A 20,802-nucleotide genomic window follows, 5' to 3' on the forward strand; every position below is an offset into this window, starting at 1 on the left:
GTCTTCAAGGGTCTCAATATCTGCTTCTGCAATGTCTCCTGTTGTAGTTTTTTATGAAGCAGCATTTTGTAGTTTTTTTTTCACGTTTTAGACGCAAAAGTGATGCTAGGCTGGCTAGTGTCAGATTACGTACCATAAATCAGGCTAGCATCACTTTTGCAGCACTGGTGTCATTGTGGATTACGACGTAGCGCACAGGCTAGAATCATTTTTTCATGCTGCCCCGATCATAATGCCATGTAGCACCATTTTGTAAATACGGCGCAAGCATAGCATTAGGATCAGTGGTTAGATGGCGTTAGAAAGTTTGACACAACGCTGCACTGAGGCAACTTTGCGTCATTGTTGTAAATTATCCCTGAGAATTCTTGGACTCCCATTAGTTGGAAAACTGCTTAAAATGAGCCTGCAAACTTCCTCCGAAGCAGGCAAAAAAATTCTGTTCTGTGGAGTGCATTCTATTTTAATTTCCAGACAAATCATCTGCTAGAAAATTTGAAGCATACCAGGAATCCACGCCCCAACAGCAGACTGTAAGCACTGCTGTAGGTTAGAGATAGCACCATGTCTGGGAATCATCCCCAAGGCTATCTTCCAGATTTTTGGTGGCAAGTGATTGGTACACCAGGGTCTTAAACGGGTATAAGGGCACTATTTTTTTTTAATTGGTTGGAGATGCATTTGTTGATGTTTTTTCCAGGAATTTAGATGGGTAGGAAAGGAGGGATATTGATGGATAATTGGCAAGTTCAGTTGGCTCAGCCGAGAATTTCTTTAGGAGGTCATTGACAGCTGCATCATGTTTCCATTGTTCCAGGAAGGTGGCTGTAAATATGGAAGTGTTGAGGATAGGACTGAGGGCCTTGCTGATAAGGGCTTCTCCTTTGTCGAAGGAGTGAATAGAGCAGGTGTATTCTGACATCCCAGAGTGTAAGGGATTATTGTGGTTTCCTCAATGCTAATAGTGCCCCATGCGAACAATCCTTGGAAGTTATAGAAATAAGCTATTGTCCAACCTAATTAGGATTATTTCTGAGCTCCTTGTATCCATGAACTGAGACCATTGCGTCAACACCTAAATTAGGCAATACAGTAGCTGAACAAACAAAAAATTGAGTAAGGGACTTTACATCACAATAGCCCCAAAACCCTTATGTGATCACAGTACCCCCAACAACCTATATTTGGGTTTAGAATAACATAATATATGTCCAGCTCTTCTCATCACTATTGAATGAGACTTTTACTGTGTGTTTGCACTCTTCTACGATGTCTGGAAAAGCTTAATCACCTAAATACATGATGTACAGGAGACACCAATCATAAGATATCCAGATAAATCCAGATGGGGTATATTATAGTTTTAAAAAAAGAGGTCACTGGGACAGTTATTTAACCCCTTCGCTGCCAGGCCTTTTCCCCCTCCTGTGCCGAGCCTTTTTTTGGCTATTTGGAGCAGTTCGCGCTTAGGCCCTCATAACTTTTTGTTCACATAAGCTACCCATGCCAAATTTGCGTCCTTTTTTTCCAACATCCTAGGGATTCTAGAGGTACCCAGACTTTGTGGGTTCCCCAGAAGGAGGCCAAGAAATTAGCCAAAAAACAGTGAAAATTTCATTTTTTTTAAAAAATTTGGAAAAATGGGCTGCAGAAGAAGGCTTGTGGTTTTTTCCCTGAAAAGGGCATCAACAAAGGGTTTGCGGTGATAAAATCACCAGCTTCCCAGCTTTCAGGAACAGGCAGACTTGAATCAGAAAACCCAATTTTTCAACCCAATTTTGGCATTTTACTGGGACATACCCCATTTTTACGATTTTTTGTGCTTTCAGCCTCCTTCCAGTCAGTGACAGAAATGGAAATGAAACCAACGCTGGATCCCATAAACCGCAACATTTCTGAAAAGTAGACAAAATTCTGAATTCAGCAAGGGGTAATTTGTGTTGATCCTACAAGGGTTTCCTACAGAAAATAGCAACTGAAAAAGAAAAATATTGAAATTGAGGTGAAAAAAACATCAATTTTTCTCTAAGTTTTACTCTGTAACTTTTTCCTGCAATGTCAGATTTTCGAAAGCAATATACCGTTACGTCTGCTGGACTCTTCTGGTTGCGGGGATATATAGGGCTTGTAGGTTCATCAAGAACTCTAGGTACCCAGAGCCAATAAATGACCTGCACCCTGCAGTGGGTTTTCATTCTATGCCGGGTATACAGCAATTCATTTGCTGAAATATAAAGAGTAAAAAATAGCTATCAAGAAAACCTTTGTATTTCCAAAATGCGCACAAGATAAGGTGTTGAGAAGCAGTGGTTATTTGCACATCTCTGAATTCCGGGGTGCCCATACTAGCATGTGAATTACAGGGCAGTTCTCAAATAGACGTCTTTTTTACACACTGTCTTACATTTGGAAGGGAAAAATGTAGAGAAAGACAAGGGGCAATAACACTTGTTTTGCTATTCTATGTTCCCCCAAGTCTCCCGATAAAAATGATACCTCACTTGTGTGGGTAGGCCTAGCGCCCGCGACAGGAAACGCCCCAAAGCGCAACGTGGACACATCACAGAAAACAGACCTGTTTTTAGCAAAGTGCCTACCTGTAGATTTTGGCCTCTAGCTCAGCCGCCACCTAGGGAAACCTACCAAACCTGTGCATTTCTGAAAACTAGAGACCTAGGGGAATCCAAGATGGGGTGATTTGTGTGGCTCGGACCAGGTTCTGTTACCCAGAATCCTTTGCAAACCTCAAAATTTGGCTAAAAAAACACATGTTCCTCACATTTCTGTGGCAGAAAGTTCTGGAATCTGAGAGCAGCCGCAAATTTCCTTCCACCCAGCGTTCCCCCACGTCTCCCGATAAAAATGATACCTCACTTGTGTGGGTAGGCCTAGCGCCCGCGACAGGAAACACCCCAAAGCGCAATGTGGACACATCACAGAAAACAGACCTGTTTTTAGCAAAGTGCCTACCTGTAGATTTTGGCCTCTAGCTCAGCCGCCACCTAGGGAAACTTACCAAACCTGTGCATTTCTGAAAACTAGAGACCTAGGGGAATCCAAGATGGGGTGATTTGTGTGGCTCGGACCAGGTTCTGTTACCCAGAATCCTTTGCAAAGCTCAAACATTGGCTAAAAAAACACATGTTCCTCACATTTCTGTGGCAGAAAGTGCTGGAATCTGAGAGGAGCCACAAATGTCCTTCCACCCAGCGTTCCCCCACGTCTCCCGATAAAAATGATACCTCACTTGTGTGGGTAGGCCTAGCGCCCGCGACAGGAAACGCCCCAAAGCGCAACGTGGACACATCACAGAAAACAGACCTGTTTTTAGCAAAGTGCCTACCTGTAGATTTTGGCCTCTAGCTCAGCCGCCACCTAGGGAAACCTACCAAACCTGTGCATTTCTGAAAACTAGAGACCTAGGGGAATCCAAGGAGGGGTGACTGGCGGGGCTCGGACCAGGTTCTGTTACCCAGAATCCTTTGCAAAGCTCAAAAATTGGCTAAAAAAACACATGTTCCTCACATTTCTGTGGCAGAAAGTTCTGGAATCTGGGAGGAGCCACAAATTTCCTTCCACCCAGTGTTCCCCCAAGTCTCCCAATAAAAATGATACCTCACTTGCGTGGGTAGGCCTAGCGCCCGCGACAGGAAACGCCCCAAAGCGCAACGTGGACACCACCAAAATTTTGGAAGAAAACAGAGGTGTTTTTTGCGAAGTGACTACCTGTAGATTTTGGCCTCTAGCTCAGCCGGCACCTAGGGAAACCTACCAAACCTGTACATTTCTGAAAACTAGAGACCTAGGGGAATCCAAGGAGGGGTGACTGGCGCGGCTCAGACCAGGTTCTGTTACCCAGAATCCTTTGCAAAGCTCAAAAATTGGCTAAAAAAACACATGTTTCTCACATTTCTGTGGCAGAAAGTTCTGGAATCCGAGAGGAGCCACAAATTTCCTTCCACCCAGAGTTCCCCCACGTCTCCCGATAAAAATGATACCTCACTTGTGTGGGTAGGCCTAGCGCCCGCGACAGGAAACGCCCCAAAGCGCAACGTGGACACATCACAGAAAACAGACCTGTTTTTAGCAAAGTGCCTACCTGTAGATTTTGGCCTCTAGCTCAGCCGCCACCTAGGGAAACTTACCAAACCTGTGCATTTCTGAAAACTAGAGACCTAGGGGAATCCAAGGAGGGGTGACTGGCGGGGCTCGGACCAGGTTCTGTTACCCAGAATCCTTTGCAAAGCTCAAAAATTGGCTAAAAAAACACATGTTCCTCACATTTCTGTGGCAGAAAGTTCTGGAATCTGGGAGGAGCCACAAATTTCCTTCCACCCAGCGTTCCCCCAAGTCTCCCGATAAAAATGATACCTCACTTGCGTGGGTAGGCCTAGCGCCCGCGACAGGAAACGCCCCAAAGCGCAACGTGGACACCACCAAAATTTTGGAAGAAAACAGAGGTGTTTTTTGCGAAGTGACTACCTGTAGATTTTGGCCTCTAGCTCAGCCGGCACCTAGGGAAACCTACCAAACCTGTACATTTCTGAAATCTAGAGACCTAGGGGAATCCAAGGAGGGGTGACTGGCGGGGCTCGGACCAGGTTCTGTTACCCAGAATCCTTTGCAAAGCTCAAAAATTGGCTAATAAAACACATGTTCCTCACATTTCTGTGGCAGAAAGTTCTGGAATCCGAGAGGAGCCACAAATTTCCTTCCACCCAGCGTTCCCCCACGTCTCCCGATAAAAATGATACCTCACTTGTGTGGGTAGGCCTAGCGCCCGCGACAGGAAACGCCCCAAAGCGCAACGTGGACACATCACAGAAAACAGACCTGTTTTTAGCAAAGTGCCTACCTGTAGATTTTGGCCTCTAGCTCAGCCGCCACCTAGGGAAACCTACCAAACCTGTGCATTTCTGAAAACTAGAGACCTAGGGGAATCCAAGATGGGGTGATTTGTGTGGCTCGGACCAGGTTCTGTTACCCAGAATCCTTTGCAAACCTCAAAATTTGGCTAAAAAAACACATGTTCCTCACATTTCTGTGGCAGAAAGTTCTGGAATCTGAGAGCAGCCGCAAATTTCCTTCCACCCAGCGTTCCCCCACGTCTCCCGATAAAAATGATACCTCACTTGTGTGGGTAGGCCTAGCGCCCGCGACAGGAAACACCCCAAAGCGCAATGTGGACACATCACAGAAAACAGACCTGTTTTTAGCAAAGTGCCTACCTGTAGATTTTGGCCTCTAGCTCAGCCGCCACCTAGGGAAACTTACCAAACCTGTGCATTTCTGAAAACTAGAGACCTAGGGGAATCCAAGATGGGGTGATTTGTGTGGCTCGGACCAGGTTCTGTTACCCAGAATCCTTTGCAAAGCTCAAACATTGGCTAAAAAAACACATGTTCCTCACATTTCTGTGGCAGAAAGTGCTGGAATCTGAGAGGAGCCACAAATGTCCTTCCACCCAGCGTTCCCCCACGTCTCCCGATAAAAATGATACCTCACTTGTGTGGGTAAGCCTAGCGCCCGCGACAGGAAACGCCCCAAAGCGCAACGTGGACACATCACAGAAAACAGACCTGTTTTTAGCAAAGTGCCTACCTGTAGATTTTGGCCTCTAGCTCAGCCGCCACCTAGGGAAACCTACCAAACCTGTGCATTTCTGAAAACTAGAGACCTAGGGGAATCCAAGGAGGGGTGACTGGCGGGGCTCGGACCAGGTTCTGTTACCCAGAATCCTTTGCAAACCTCAAAAATTGGCTAAAAAAACACATGTTCCTCACATTTCTGTGGCAGAAAGTTCTGGAATCTGGGAGGAGCCACAAATTTCCTTCCACCCAGTGTTCCCCCAAGTCTCCCAATAAAAATGATACCTCACTTGCGTGGGTAGGCCTAGCGCCCGCGACAGGAAACGCCCCAAAGCGCAACGTGGACACCACCAAAATTTTGGAAGAAAACAGAGGTGTTTTTTGCGAAGTGACTACCTGTAGATTTTGGCCTCTAGCTCAGCCGGCACCTAGGGAAACCTACCAAACCTGTACATTTCTGAAAACTAGAGACCTAGGGGAATCCAAGGAGGGGTGACTGGCGCGGCTCAGACCAGGTTCTGTTACCCAGAATCCTTTGCAAAGCTCAAAAATTGGCTAAAAAAACACATGTTTCTCACATTTCTGTGGCAGAAAGTTCTGGAATCCGAGAGGAGCCACAAATTTCCTTCCACCCAGAGTTCCCCCACGTCTCCCGATAAAAATGATACCTCACTTGTGTGGGTAGGCCTAGCGCCCGCGACAGGAAACGCCCCAAAGCGCAACGTGGACACATCACAGAAAACAGACCTGTTTTTAGCAAAGTGCCTACCTGTAGATTTTGGCCTCTAGCTCAGCCGCCACCTAGGGAAACCTACCAAACCTGTGCATTTCTGAAAACTAGAGACCTAGGGGAATCCAAGGAGGGGTGACTGGCGGGGCTCGGACCAGGTTCTGTTACCCAGAATCCTTTGCAAAGCTCAAAAATTGGCTAAAAAAACACATGTTCCTCACATTTCTGTGGCAGAAAGTTCTGGAATCTGGGAGGAGCCACAAATTTCCTTCCACCCAGCGTTCCCCCAAGTCTCCCGATAAAAATTATACCTCACTTGCGTGGGTAGGCCTAGCGCCCGCGACAGGAAACGCCCCAAAGCGCAACGTGGACACCACCAAAATTTTGGAAGAAAACAGAGGTGTTTTTTGCGAAGTGACTACCTGTAGATTTTGGCCTCTAGCTCAGCCGGCACCTAGGGAAACCTACCAAACCTGTACATTTCTGAAAACTAGAGACCTAGGGGAATCCAAGGAGGGGTGACTGGCGGGGCTCGGACCAGGTTCTGTTACCCAGAATCCTTTGCAAAGCTCAAAAATTGGCTAATAAAACACATGTTCCTCACATTTCTGTGGCAGAAAGTTCTGGAATCCGAGAGGAGCCACAAATTTCCTTCCACCCAGCGTTCCCCCACGTCTCCCGATAAAAATGATACCTCACTTGTGTGGGTAGGCCTAGCGCCCGCGACAGGAAACGCCCCAAAGCGCAACGTGGACACATCACAGAAAACAGACCTGTTTTTAGCAAAGTGCCTACCTGTAGATTTTGGCCTCTAGCTCAGCCGCCACCTAGGGAAACCTACCAAACCTGTGCATTTCTGAAAACTAGAGACCTAGGGGAATCCAAGGAGGGGTGACTGGCGGGGCTCGGACCAGGTTCTGTTACCCAGAATCCTTTGCAAAGCTCAAAAATTGGCTAAAAAAACACATGTTTCTCACATTTCTGTGGCAGAAAGTTCTGGAATCCGAGAGGAGCCACAAATTTCCTTCCACCCAGCGTTCCCCCACGTCTCCCGATAAAAATGATACCTCACTTGTGTGGGTAGGCCTAGCGCCCGTGACAGGAAACGCCCCAAAGCGCAACGTGGACACATCACAGAAAACAGACCTGTTTTTAGCAAAGTGCCTACCTGTAGATTTTGGCCTCTAGCTCAGCCGCCACCTAGGGAAACCTACCAAACCTGTGCATTTCTGAAAACTAGAGACCTAGGGGAATCCAAGGAGGGGTGACTGGCGGGGCTCGGACCAGGTTCTGTTACCCAGAATCCTTTGCAAAGCTCAAAAATTGGCTAAAAAAACACATGTTCCTCACATCTCTGTGGCAGAAAGTTCTGGAATCTGGGAGGAGCCACAAATTTCCTTCCACCCAGCGTTCCCCCAAGTCTCCCGATAAAAATGATACCTCACTTGCGTGGGTAGGCCTAGCGCCCGCGACAGGAAACGCCCCAAAGCGCAACGTGGACACCACCAAAATTTTGGAAGAAAACAGAGGTGTTTTTTGCGAAGTGACTACCTGTAGATTTTGGCCTCTAGCTCAGCCGGCACCTAGGGAAACCTACCAAACCTGTACATTTCTGAAAACTAGAGACCTAGGGGAATCCAAGGAGGGGTGACTGGCGGGGCTCGGACCAGGTTCTGTTACCCAGAATCCTTTGCAAAGCTCAAAAATTGGCTAAAAAAACACATGTTCCTCACATTTCTGTGGCAGAAAGTTCTGGAATCCGAGAGGAGCCACAAATTTCCTTCCACCCAGCGTTCCCCCACGTCTCCCGATAAAAATGATACCTCACTTGTGTGGGTAGGCCTAGCGCCCGCGACAGGAAACGCCCCAAAGCGCAACGTGGACACATCACAGAAAACAGACCTGTTTTTAGCAAAGTGCCTACCTGTAGATTTTGGCCTCTAGCTCAGCCGCCACCTAGGGAAACCTACCAAACCTGTGCATTTCTGAAAACTAGAGACCTAGGGGAATCCAAGATGGGGTGATTTGTGTGGCTCGGACCAGGTTCTGTTACCCAGAATCCTTTGCAAACCTCAAAATTTGGCTAAAAAAACACATGTTCCTCACATTTCTGTGGCAGAAAGTTCTGGAATCTGAGAGCAGCCACAAATTTCCTTCCACCCAGCGTTCCCCCAAGTCTCCCGATAAAAATGATACCTCACTTGCGTGGGTAGGCCTAGCGCCCGCGACAGGAAACGCCCCAAAGCGCAACGTGGACACCACCAAAATTTTGGAAGAAAACAGAGGTGTTTTCTGCGAAGTGACTACCTGTAGATTTTGGCCTCTAGCTCAGCCGGCACCTAGGGAAACCTACCAAACCTGTGCATTTCTGAAAACTAGAGACCTAGGGGAATCCAAGGAGGGGTGACTGGCGGGGGTTCGGACCAGGTTCTGTTACCCAGAATCCTTTGCAAAGCTCAAAAATTGGCTAAAAAAACACGTTCCTCACATTTCTGTGGCAGAAAGTTCTGGAATCTGGGAGGAGCCACAAATGTCCTTCCACCCAGCGTTCCCCCAAGTCTCCCGATAAAAATGATACCTCACTTGCGTGGGTAGGCCTAGCGCCCGCGACAGGAAACGCCCCATAGCGCAACGTGGACACCACCAAAATTTTGGAAGAAAACAGAGGTGTTTTTTGCGAAGTGACTACCTGTAGATTTTGGCCTCTAGCTCAGCCGGCACCTAGGGAAACCTACCAAACCTGTACATTTCTGAAAACTAGAGACCTAGGGGAATCCAAGGAGGGGTGACTGGCGGGGCTCGGACCAGGTTCTGTTACCCAGAATCCTTTGCAAAGCTCAAAAATTGGCTAAAAAAACACATGTTCCTCACATTTCTGTGGCAGAAAGTTCTGGAATCCGAGAGGAGCCACAAATTTCCTTCCACCCAGCGTTCCCCCATGTCTCCCGATAAAAATGATACCTCACTTGTGTGGGTAGGCCTAGCGCCCGCGACAGGAAACGCCCCAAAGCGCAACATGGACACATCACAGAAAAAAGACCTGTTTTTAGCAAAGTGCCTACCTGTAGATTTTGGCCTCTAGCTCAGCCGCCACCTAGGGAAACCTACCAAACCTGTGCATTTCTGAAAACTAGAGACCTAGGGGAATCCAAGGAGGGGTGACTGGTGGGGCTCGGACCAGGTTCTGTTACCCAGAATCCTTTGCAAAGCTCAAAAATTGGCTAAAACAACACATGTTCCTCACATTTCTGTGGCAGAAAGTTCTGGAATCTGGGAGGAGCCACAAATTTCCTTCCACCCAGCATTCCCCCAAGTCTCCCGATAAAAATGATACCTCACTTGCGTGGGTAGGCCTAGCGCCCGCGACAGGAAACGCCCCAAAGCGCAACGTGGACACCACCAAAATTTTGGAAGAAAACAGAGGTGTTTTTTGCGAAGTGACTACCTGTAGATTTTGGCCTCTAGCTCAGCCGGCACCTAGGGAAACCTACCAAACCTGTACATTTCTGAAAACTAGAGACCTAGGGGAATCCAAGGAGGGGTGACTGGCGGGGCTCGGACCAGGTTCTGTTACCCAGAATCCTTTGCAAAGCTCAGAAATTGGCTAAAAAAACACATGTTCCACACATTTCTGTGGCAGAAAGTTCTGGAATCTGAGAGGAGCCACAAATTTCCTTCCACCCAGCGTTCCCCCACATCTCCCGATAAAAATGATACCTCACTTGTGTGGGTAGGCCTAGCGCCCGCGACAGGAAACGCCCCAAAGCGCAACGTGGACACATCACAGAAAACAGACCTGTTTTTAGCAAAGTGCCTACCTCTAGATTTTGGCCTGTAGCTCAGCCGCCACCTAGGGAAACCTACCAAACCTGTGCATTTCTGAAAACTAGAGACCTAGGGGAATCCAAGATGGGGTGATTTGTGTGGCTCGGACCAGGTTCTGTTACCCAGAATCCTTTGCAAACCTCAAAATTTGGCTAAAAAAACACATGTTCCTCACATTTCTGTGGCAGAAAGTTCTGGAATCTGAGAGGGGCCACAAATTTCCTTCCACCCAGCGTTCCCCCACGTCTCCCGATAAAAATGATACCTCACTTGTGTGGGTAGGCCTAGCGCCCGCGACAGGAAACGCCCCAAAGCGCAGCGTGGACACATCACATTTTTTCATTGAAAACAGTGCCTACCTGTAGTTTTTGGCCTGTAGCTCAGCCAGCACCTAGGGAAACCTACCAAACCTGTGCATTTCTGAAAACTAGAGACCTAGGGGAATCCAAGATGGGGTGACTTGAGGGGCTCTGACCAGGTTCTGTTACCCAGAATCCTTTCCAAACCTCAAATTTTGGCTAAAAAAACGCATTTTTCACACATTTCGGTGACAGAAAGTTCTGGAATCTGAGTGGAGCCACAAATTTCCTTCCACCCAGCGTTCCCCCAAGTCTCCCGATAAAAATGATACCTCAGTTGTGTGGGTGGGCCAGGTGCCTCCAACAGAATAAGGCCCAAAACTTGTAGAGATACAGGGGATAGTACTGCGAGTTTATAAGGACATATTCTTTTATACATCTTTAGACTGACTCTGCTTTGGGGACCCACATACGTGAGGTGTCATTTTATTTGGGAGACTGAGGGGAACACTGGGGAGTAGGAATTTTGTGCTGGAGTGGTGATCGTACGAAGAAAAGTCAGGAAAATATGCTTTTTTTAAGCACATTTTGAGGTTTACAGAGGAGTCTGGGTAAGAAAATGTTGGGGGATCCACGCAAGCCACTCCTCCCTATACTCCTTGGGGTGTCTAGTTTTAAAAAATGTCTGGGTTTGGTAGGTTTCCCTAGATGAAGGCCGCACACAGGACCAAAAACATAGGTGCCCTCTCCCCCCCCAAACACAGGTAGTTTTGTAATATATCGTTTTGATGTGCCCACATACGTCCGTGATGTGCCAAACACTAAAATTTTGAAAAGAAACACACTTAGGTTATGTGAAAAAGACCCCTCACCCACCAACCAAGTTGGTGGCATGCTTCATCATCGGGGTCCCACCTGAGGCACCTAGCGTGTCATAGGTGTGCTGCGACGCCTGATTACAGCGGAGCAGGTTTGGTCATTTTTACCACACATACTGGTTGGATTTGGCACGAGGGTGAGTGATGGTTCAGTGGATCAAATCTTACTAACAAGAGCTTTCACAAAAATGAAAAGCACTGTTAGTAACTGAAAGGCAAAAAACTGAACCAATGACTCACAGCTCGTGAGCTGTAAAGCCGCGACAAGGCACCAACCGCTTTACAGTCCATTCACACAACTTTCATACATGACACACACAAGGCCATTCACACCGCCAGCCACGGGCCCAGCACATTACAACACTTACATCGACAGACAGCGCCACTCAAGGGCCCATCACTTACATACGCCCACATGCCTGATACAACAATCACACCAGCTGATGGGAGTGTGTGGACTGGTGTTTGGCTGGCAGTGTGTTGCAGTAGCCAACATCAAGTCAATATGTACAGTCTCAGCCAAGCCCCACTCCACACACAATGGCATCATATATTTTTTTTTTTTTTAAACAGAGGAACCCCTAACTAAGTAGAAAGAATTACAAAACAACAAACACAAAAGCTCTAACTAACAACATGACAGAAATGCTAACCATGAAACTAAACACATGAAAATACAAAACAGACATGAGTTTACACTCATGGTTGTTCCCAGAAATTCTTCTTGGTATGGTAATTCTTAAAACAAGCACCGACACACAGCCCAGGCTTTGAAGGACAATCTGGGCAGTACATTCGAGACTCCCTCCGGATACCTCTTCGAAAACACACTCTACATTTCTTAGCTGGAAAGTCTTTTTTGGGTGTGGGAGGAATGTGCTCAGCAAAGTGGCGATCTTTCAATCTAGCCACATCCTCCACCACTGCTTCTCTAGGAACTCTGGCCTGTTCCACCACAATAAGGCTCTCTATCACTGACTCCTGAAATTTCACAAATGTCATCTTTGAGTCTGGAGACCTATCCCTAAACACAATAAAAGCATTGAAGGTTGCTAAGTGGAAGAGGTGAAGTGCTAACTTCTTATACCAAACATAAGACTTACGAATAGCAGTATAAGGTTCCAACCTCTGGTCAACTCTATCTACACCTCCCATGTGCTTATTATAATCTAAAATGCACACAGGTTTGCGCACTTCAGCAACCTGTCCCCAAACAGTCACAGGGGAAGTACTCTCATCATGGATGGTACTTAGCATGTAGACATCCCTCTTGTCTGAAAATTTCAAAGCTAGCAGCTCCTCGTTCCGCAAGGCACAGCACTGTCCCCTCTCAAGTTTTTTACAGACAAGCTCCCTTGGATAGCCTTTCCGGTTAGAACGGATTGTGCCACAAGCAACTGTGTCCACTCTAAACAATTCCTTGAACAACTGCACACCAGTGTAGAAGTTATCTACATACAAATGGTGACCTTTGTTGAACAGTCGTCTACCAAGATCCCACACTATTTTCTAAGTAACTCCAAAAGTGGGAGGACAACCAGGGGGGTCAATATTGGAATCCCTACCAGTGTACACACGGAAACTATACACATATCCTGTCCTACTTTCAGACAGCATATACAATTTAATTCCATATCGTGCCCTTTTGCTAGGAATGTACTGCCTAAAAACCAAACGACCCTTGAAGAGGACCAAAGACTCGTCCACATTTATCTCTTTGCCTGGAACATAGACCTCCGAAAACCGATCTACAAAATGATCAAGGACAGGCCTAATCTTAAAAAGACGGTCAGAATCTGGGTGATCTTGTGGCAAGGCTAATGCATTGTCAACAAAATGCAGCATCCTAAGAAGAAGCAAATACCGATTACGACTCATGGTAGCTGGAAATATAGCTGTTGCCATCAAGGGACTAGTAGACCAATAAGAAGCCAGTGACGGCTTCCTTATCAACCCAATCAAAAAAGTCAAACCCAAAAACTTTTTTAGCTCCTCCAAATGTGTGGGAATCCACTGGGCAGCTCTAGAGTGTGGCCTAAGTCTAGCAGCGTTGTCCCTCAAATGCTGCTCCGCATACAAATTAGTCTGCTCAACAATCTCTTCCAAAAACACATCATCCATGAATAACTCAAAGAAATTGATAGGCATAAAGTTCTCTGTATTGGCGTTACACCCCGGGAGACCAGTAAAGGCAGGCAACTCTGGCTGCTCCATGTTTGGGGCAACCCAGACATCAGGTCTTCTAACGGGAAACCTTTCAGCCCCAGGTTGCTGTACTATTGGCACATCAATGTCCTCCTCTAAAACAGAACCTTCATCTGCACTGAGTGTGGCTTCATCATCAGAAGATTCCCCTCCAACAGAAACATCACTGCCAGAATCTCTGACTTCCTCCTCTGCCTCAGATGCAGAGTCCGTCTCATAGTCATGATCAGACTGTGACTCAAAAAGCATACCAACCACCTGCTGAGCGGTCATCCTGCGGCTAGCCATGATCTCTCCTGCTAAAATTAACTGGACAAATTCACCACCAACAACCAGCACTGTGTAAGACAAGTAACAAAGTGTAGCTTTGTTAGTAAGAGTTACAAACTCAAAAACTATACCGCTCACTTGCCTGAAAAAGCTTGATTCACCAGCAACTACACAGCAATCACCAATGATATCCCACTAAAAAGAAAGAAAGAAAGGCAAATTAGAAATAAGACAAAACAAATATCATTGTGCACAAACCTAAGGACAATTTCACACACAATCCTGCATTTAGTACACCCCCTACAAACATGTCATTCATGCATGGCAACAATACTCCTTTGGAGTAAATTGTTTTTACTTACCTAAAACATGCAACTGTGCAAACTGCAGGTCAACCACCGCCAAAACCGCAAGGAGCCACAGCAAATAAAGCAAAAGCTTTGAACTAGAACAAAAAGGAGGAAAACATTTTTTATCACAAATGCAAAGACTTCTTCAGTTGACAAACACCCCACCATCAAACATTTTAGAAATTGGTGCCTAAGTGGATTCTGCCATAGGGGCAGATGGGCCTACTAAAAAAATAGGCCTGTCTGCCCCAAGGAAGCCAAAAAATACCTTTAGTACTGTGTCCCCATGGAGAGCGACCCTTGCCAAAGGGGACAGCCCTCAAACAAAAAAAACACACACAACACTATCCCTGGTGCCTAAGTGGCTTCTGCCCCCTTGGGGGCAGGTGGGCCTAAGAAAATAGGCCTTCTGCCCCCAGGGGGTGTAGAAATGGCCAACAGGTCAATGCCCCCCTTGGGGGGGCGCCCCGTGACCAAGGGGACGCCCCCCCCACAAAAATAAACAAATAAAAAAAGATTCCCTGGCGTTCTAGTGGTTTCTGCCCCCCTTGGGGGCAGATCAGCCTAAAAATAATAGGCTGATCTGTCTCCAAGGGGTGCAGAAATGGCCTGGGTACATGTGCCCCCAAAGTGGGGGGCGACCCTTGCCCAAGCCCCCCCCCATCCACTAACACACACACACACACACACACTATCCCTGGTGTCTACGTGGCTTCTGCCCCCCTTGGGGGCAGGTGGTTCTAGAAAAATAGGCCCATCTGCCCCCAGGGGGGGCAGAAATGGCCAACAGGTCAATGCCCCCCTTGGGGGGGGCGCCCGTGCCCAAGGGGACGCCCCCACACAAAAATAAACACATTAAAAAAAATCCCTGGCGTTCTAGTGGTTTCTGCCCCCCTTGGGGGCAGATCAGCCTAAAAATAATAGGCTGATCTGCCCTCAAGGGGGGCAGAAATGGCCCTAAAAGACATGCCCCCCAAAGGGGAGCGACCCTTGCCCAAGGGGGCGCCCCCCCATCCACTACACACACAATCCCTGGTGCCTAAGTGGCTTCTGCCCCCCTTGGGGGCAGATGGACCTAAAGAAAATAGGCCGATTTGCCCCCAAGGGGGGTAGAAAAGGCCAACAGTTCTCTGCCCCCTTGGGGGGGGCGCCCCTTGCCCAAGGGGGCACCCCCCCCACATAAATACACATAAAAATAAAAAACCCTGGTGATCAAGTGTTTTCTGCCCCCCTTGGGGGCAGATCTGGCTACAAAGTAGCCAATCTGCCCTCAAGGGGGCAGAAATGGCCCTAAAGGACATGCCCCCCATAGGGGAGCGACCCTTGCCCAAGGGGGCGCCCCCCCATTCACTACACACACAATCCCTGGTGCCTAAGTGGCTTCTGCCCCCCTTGGGGGCAGATGGACCTAAAAAAAATAGGCCGATCTGCCCCCAAGGGGGGCAGAAAAGGCCAACAGTTCTCCTTGGGGGGGGGCGCCCCTTGCCCAAGGGGGCACCCCCCCCAACATAAATGCACAGAAAATAAAAATCCCTGGTGATCCAGTGGTTTCTGCCCCCCTTGGGGGCAGATCCGCCTAAAAAGTAGGCCAATCTGCCCCCAAGGGGGGCAGAAATGGCCGTAACAAATTGCCCCCACAAGGGGAGCGACCCTTGCCCAAGGGGCCGCTCCGCGCAAACAAGAAACCGTAAAGAACAACAAAAAAAAAAAATCCCTGGTGTCTAGTGGGCATTCCTGCTGCCCGATCGCAATGCGATCGGGCAGCAGGAATGCTCAAAGAGACACCGGGGGAAAGGAAAAGCCTTTCCTTTCCCCCGGTGCCTCTTTAGCCCAAACCCCCCACCCACCGGGAAGAGGAACTCACCTCTTCTCCGTTCGCCGCACAGGAAGCAAATGGCTTCCTGTGCGGCGAAATCCCCATAATGAAGTCAGCGCGCGATCGCGTGCTGACGTCATTATGGGGGGGTGGGGGGGTCGGGGTGGAAGGGCTTCCCCTTCCATCCCTGACTTTGGGGGGGTGGGGGGAAGCACACAGAGGGAGCGAGAGCGCTCCCTCTGGGCTGTGTGCCGAGGACGTAGTGGTTACGTCCTCGGCACAGCAGCACTGTGCCGCGGGACGTAACCACTACGTCCGCGGCACAGAAGGGGTTAAGAAAGGAAAATATGTAAAAACAAAACTCAAAAGAGAAAAGAATATTGAAGAAACATTTACTAGACTGGTTCATATATTTTGCAGCAAAAGATACAGAAAAGCATCATAATTTTTGATAAAAGAGAAAGGGCAAAAAATGAGTAACAACTTCTTAATAGGAAGACCATTTTAAAATGTTTGGGCATATGTTATTGCTCATTTATAGCCAGCAATATAACACACATGTGAAAATGAATACCCTTACAGTATTGCCACTGACATGTTTTACTTGCTAAATGCATTTGGAATTTGTAAATGATAATAAGCATGGAATTTGTGGAAAAACATGTGGGAAATAGACTGTTAATTCTGATACCTGCTTATATTTCACATTTTATTATCAAATATGAAACTGTGTGGTAACGGTATTCTTACTACTGCGTATTTACTACTCCACCATTGTCTCATAAGATATAGGGCCTGATTACAACCTTGGCGGATAACTGATATCCCGCCCATCCTATTACAAGTTCCATTATGTCCTATGAAACTTGTAAAACATTTGTGATGGACTATTGCATGCGCTAAAGTCGTAATCAGGCCAATAACCATCAATGGTAATACCAGTGCTATGCACTACTCCACCACTGCCGATCTGGCCCTAATTATGAGCGGGCTTGTAAATGGTGTGATATTTATTGCGCCTGGTAAAATCCGACTCCGCTGAGTCAGAATTTATGGGGTGTGAAAAATATCTCCTGAGTACAATATTTTGGGGAATAACGTGCAGACTTTGGTGCTTATCAGTACAAAATCTGGAAGTACTGGCCAATACCAGGTTTGACCCACCGGAATTTATCAGGTTAAAACTTTGAGGGTGTGATTATCACACATCTTGTTTCAAGTGTTTGCACAGGGAGCGGAATGCAGCCTTGCATTTGTAATCATGGCCAAACATGTAATCGGCAACGATAAGGTCAATGGCTATGTCCTACCCCTCCATCTCTGTTTAATTCACCGTCAGCACTACTGTTTTTACCCTTGGAGTGAAAAAATAAATTCCGTGATTTGCTGATACCTGAGATTAGAGGCATAGCTGTCATTTGTGCAGCAGGACCAGTGAACCCTTTTATTAGCTGTATTTACTGCCCTAGCAGTAGGCAGAGGGTACTTTCCTTGCTTGCTCCCAGGACCAGGACATCCTTGCTGTGCTACTGCTTGAGATGGATATGTCCGAAGATGAATGTTAGAATCACAACTTTAGTTTAATATACTTATTTATATACCAAGTTCCGCCCAACGACATCTGGAACTCCTTGTGACATGTGTGTACACCATGCACATGATAGTTACTCTACATTCTCGAATACCGCGAGGGAAAACCCTATGGTGCCTGTCTCTCACCTCTAGACAGCTGCTTCACAAGTTAATTACAGCATATGCTTAAATGAATTAAAATATTTGTTGCTATATCAATAAGACACAATTTACTGCAAATGAAAATCTGAATCACAGATGCCGGAGATTTTTAATGCTGTGAATATTTACATCTTTCACTCATTCTATATTCAAACTCCTATGCCTTTCAATTACTTTACACGTTTTTAAAGCTCATAGCCAGCATGATGCTTTCTATAAAAAAGAAAAACACCTGCAGGCTCCAGAGCTATCCTCTAGCTTAGCAAGAACAGGCTCAAAAGGCTAATCCAAATACTAATGTATGCCTGTTATTCAGAAATGTATGCACTAAGGCTTCGGCATTCCCAGCAGGCAACTCTCTGATTCATGCTGTTTGCGTATGCAGATCCAAGCAAAGCATGCCGGTGTTATTGGAATTAGTTATGTAGGAGTCATGGCTGTTATCTTGTTTCTAAGCAACAACCTAGTGAATTTGTGTCCACTCTTCCAATCTGATAAGATGTCTAAACCTATTATTCTAAACTCATCTATGTTTGCCTGGGGTTTGTCCGAGTAAGTCCAAAATGTAACCGACTGTCAGCGGTAAGTTATTGCCCCTAACTTGCTTCGGCACTGCACCCTGGATCCATTGCAGTAGGTTAACAAGAAGAGGCATGTGCTTGCAAAGCCTTTGCAAATGCCTCTCTTTGTTACTGTTTTTACAAGCTTTAGCTTGGAAACATACCTGAGCGCTCTCATGATCACATCCAAGTTGGCCTTTGTCTCGTGCGATGAAACTTGTTTGGTAAAGCAGCTCTTATAAAAAAATTAAAAAAAAGATAAACAAATTATATTTTATAAATTAAAACATATGTATTTATTCTGCAGCTGAGAGATTGCATTTCTTAGCTCTGTGGCCTTGTGCGAAACTTTTTTTGTGTAGTGGATGGCTTCGACTGTTGATCAGGTAGTTCTGGGCCCTCTACAACTAGACGTTTGTATGACAGTCAACAAAGTGCTTGCATCCTATTATTAGGAATGTGTATCCCTGTATATGCGACATCTTAAGTATCCTATGTTTTGCCTGTAGCACACAGTTTACATTACCGGTGCCTTTCTGCCAGCTCTCGTGGCTCAATGGACTATTGCATCTCTTGCAGAGCTCTGTATTTGAACCCATGCTCACAGGTTTACATCCTGTGGGTTCCATTCACCTAATCAACACTGTCAGGGTGATAAAATCAGTTCCATTGAGTTGGGTCACAGTAAACATCTGTTGCTTGCTGCCAATATGCCCGTTACAAATGCATGTTATGGTTCCTTCTCTTTGCAGCAGGATTAATGGGGATACTATCATAATGTTGCTAAAATTATCCTTAGGATAATGGAACATCACTGTGCATCCACAGTTCTGGAAACCTTTACAAGTTCAGACACTCTCAGATGCAGTGGGTCACCTTTTCACTGCCGATCAAGGATAACATGTTTTATTACTAGCTTTTTGCAACTTATCTTCAGGCACCACCTCAGGGAAAGACTCTAATTGAGGAGCAGTGCTCGTTCTAGATTGCACCTCAGTGCTTCTTACGAGACTTCAATAAAAATGCATTTTTTATCGCCAATAAAATATATTACTGCTTAATGCTGCTTTTTAAGTAGAGTCTTATGTTCATGGCAGGGCCTCTTTCAAAAAGGTAAACTTACACTTTTGTGTACGTTTATGGTTGTTTGCTATACACAAAGGTATTATACGATTAGTATTTGTGTGACTTCAGAGTGTGCACATATAAAAAGATAGGACTGTCCTATCATTTTATATGCGGAGACTACTAGTAAAATCCCTTTGTTAATAAAGAACACGTGTAACCTTACACAAAGTGTAAGTTTAGCTGTGTGAATCTTGCCCATAGTACCTACTTTGTGCTGGCTACTGGTACTTATTTTTAATCATCAGACGTTGACCCAGGACAACAGAAAGGAAGAGAGAAATGGATGAAAGAAGGAGAAACAGAAACAAAGGAAACAGCAACAACGAAAAAATAGGAATGAAAAGATACCTGCAAGGTCAGATGAAGAGTCATGGAATTGTACAGTGCATGCTGAAAGAAGCATGAGGTTGAATCAAGTCTAGGCAGCTTCGTTATTTCCGATTGGCAACAATAGCATTGGGCTTATACAAAAACCTTTGGGTCTCTATACTTATTTCTTCATCAATTAATCAGGTATGGCACCTAGCTGATTTCTCGAGAGCTCCTACATTCGCGCCACAAGCCAAAAAATATTATTGTTCTTGGAGTTCTGTTTTGACACCTTGAAAACAGCCACGGTCAAGTCACCAAGAAATCACAAATAATTTCCATTGATATTAGGGCTATTGTTAGAGCAGCGAATTAAGTAAATCAAGAGAAAAGTAAATGAGAATAACATTGCACAGCATCTTATCAGCGAGGAGAAAAAGGCAAGGAGAAAACCTTTTCTCAGCAGCGCTCTTCCATACTGACTAAACGTTTCACAGAGAAGCATTCTGAAGAAACGGAAGAGATGGCTGTCTGCACAAATACTGAAACGTTGCCCGTGAGTGCAAACGAGAACTGCAGGTATGGTATTCATAGCGACCATACCACGTGAGAGCAACAACTCTTTTAATAACTTTCAGCACGGAGGGTTCCTTAGACTACCAATGTGGAGGGCAAGCTGGAGTGGCATGAGAGCTCCAGAAGAGCCTGGAATGCTGGCAGGGATCTGAAGGTGAAAAATATCTTGTAGACTCCATTGAAAATTCCGTTTGACAATAAATGGAGTTCTCCTAAAACACTTCAATGTTTCTGCCTGCAATGTTCAAAGTGTCTGCCTGCGGGAAACATTTGAGATATTGAGGGAGTGGCACAGAGTTGGTGACCTCGTAGTCGTGGTCACAATGGAAGATAGTGCTGAGGTATGAAACAAGAAGGGAAAGGCGCTGCGCTATGGCCTCTGACTGTTTTTGTTTTAATTTTTAGCTCAACTACTGTTGATGAGAGGATGGAGGAGCACAAACCTAGGAAGGACTGTATGCAGCGATTATAGGGAAAAATGTCAGCAATCTCATTGAATAGATGTAGATTCATACCAGGTGAAGAAGACTTGTT

This window comes from Pleurodeles waltl, chromosome 8 (genome assembly GCF_031143425.1).
Source record: "Pleurodeles waltl isolate 20211129_DDA chromosome 8, aPleWal1.hap1.20221129, whole genome shotgun sequence".
NCBI classification, from domain to species: Eukaryota; Metazoa; Chordata; class Amphibia; order Caudata; family Salamandridae; genus Pleurodeles; species Pleurodeles waltl.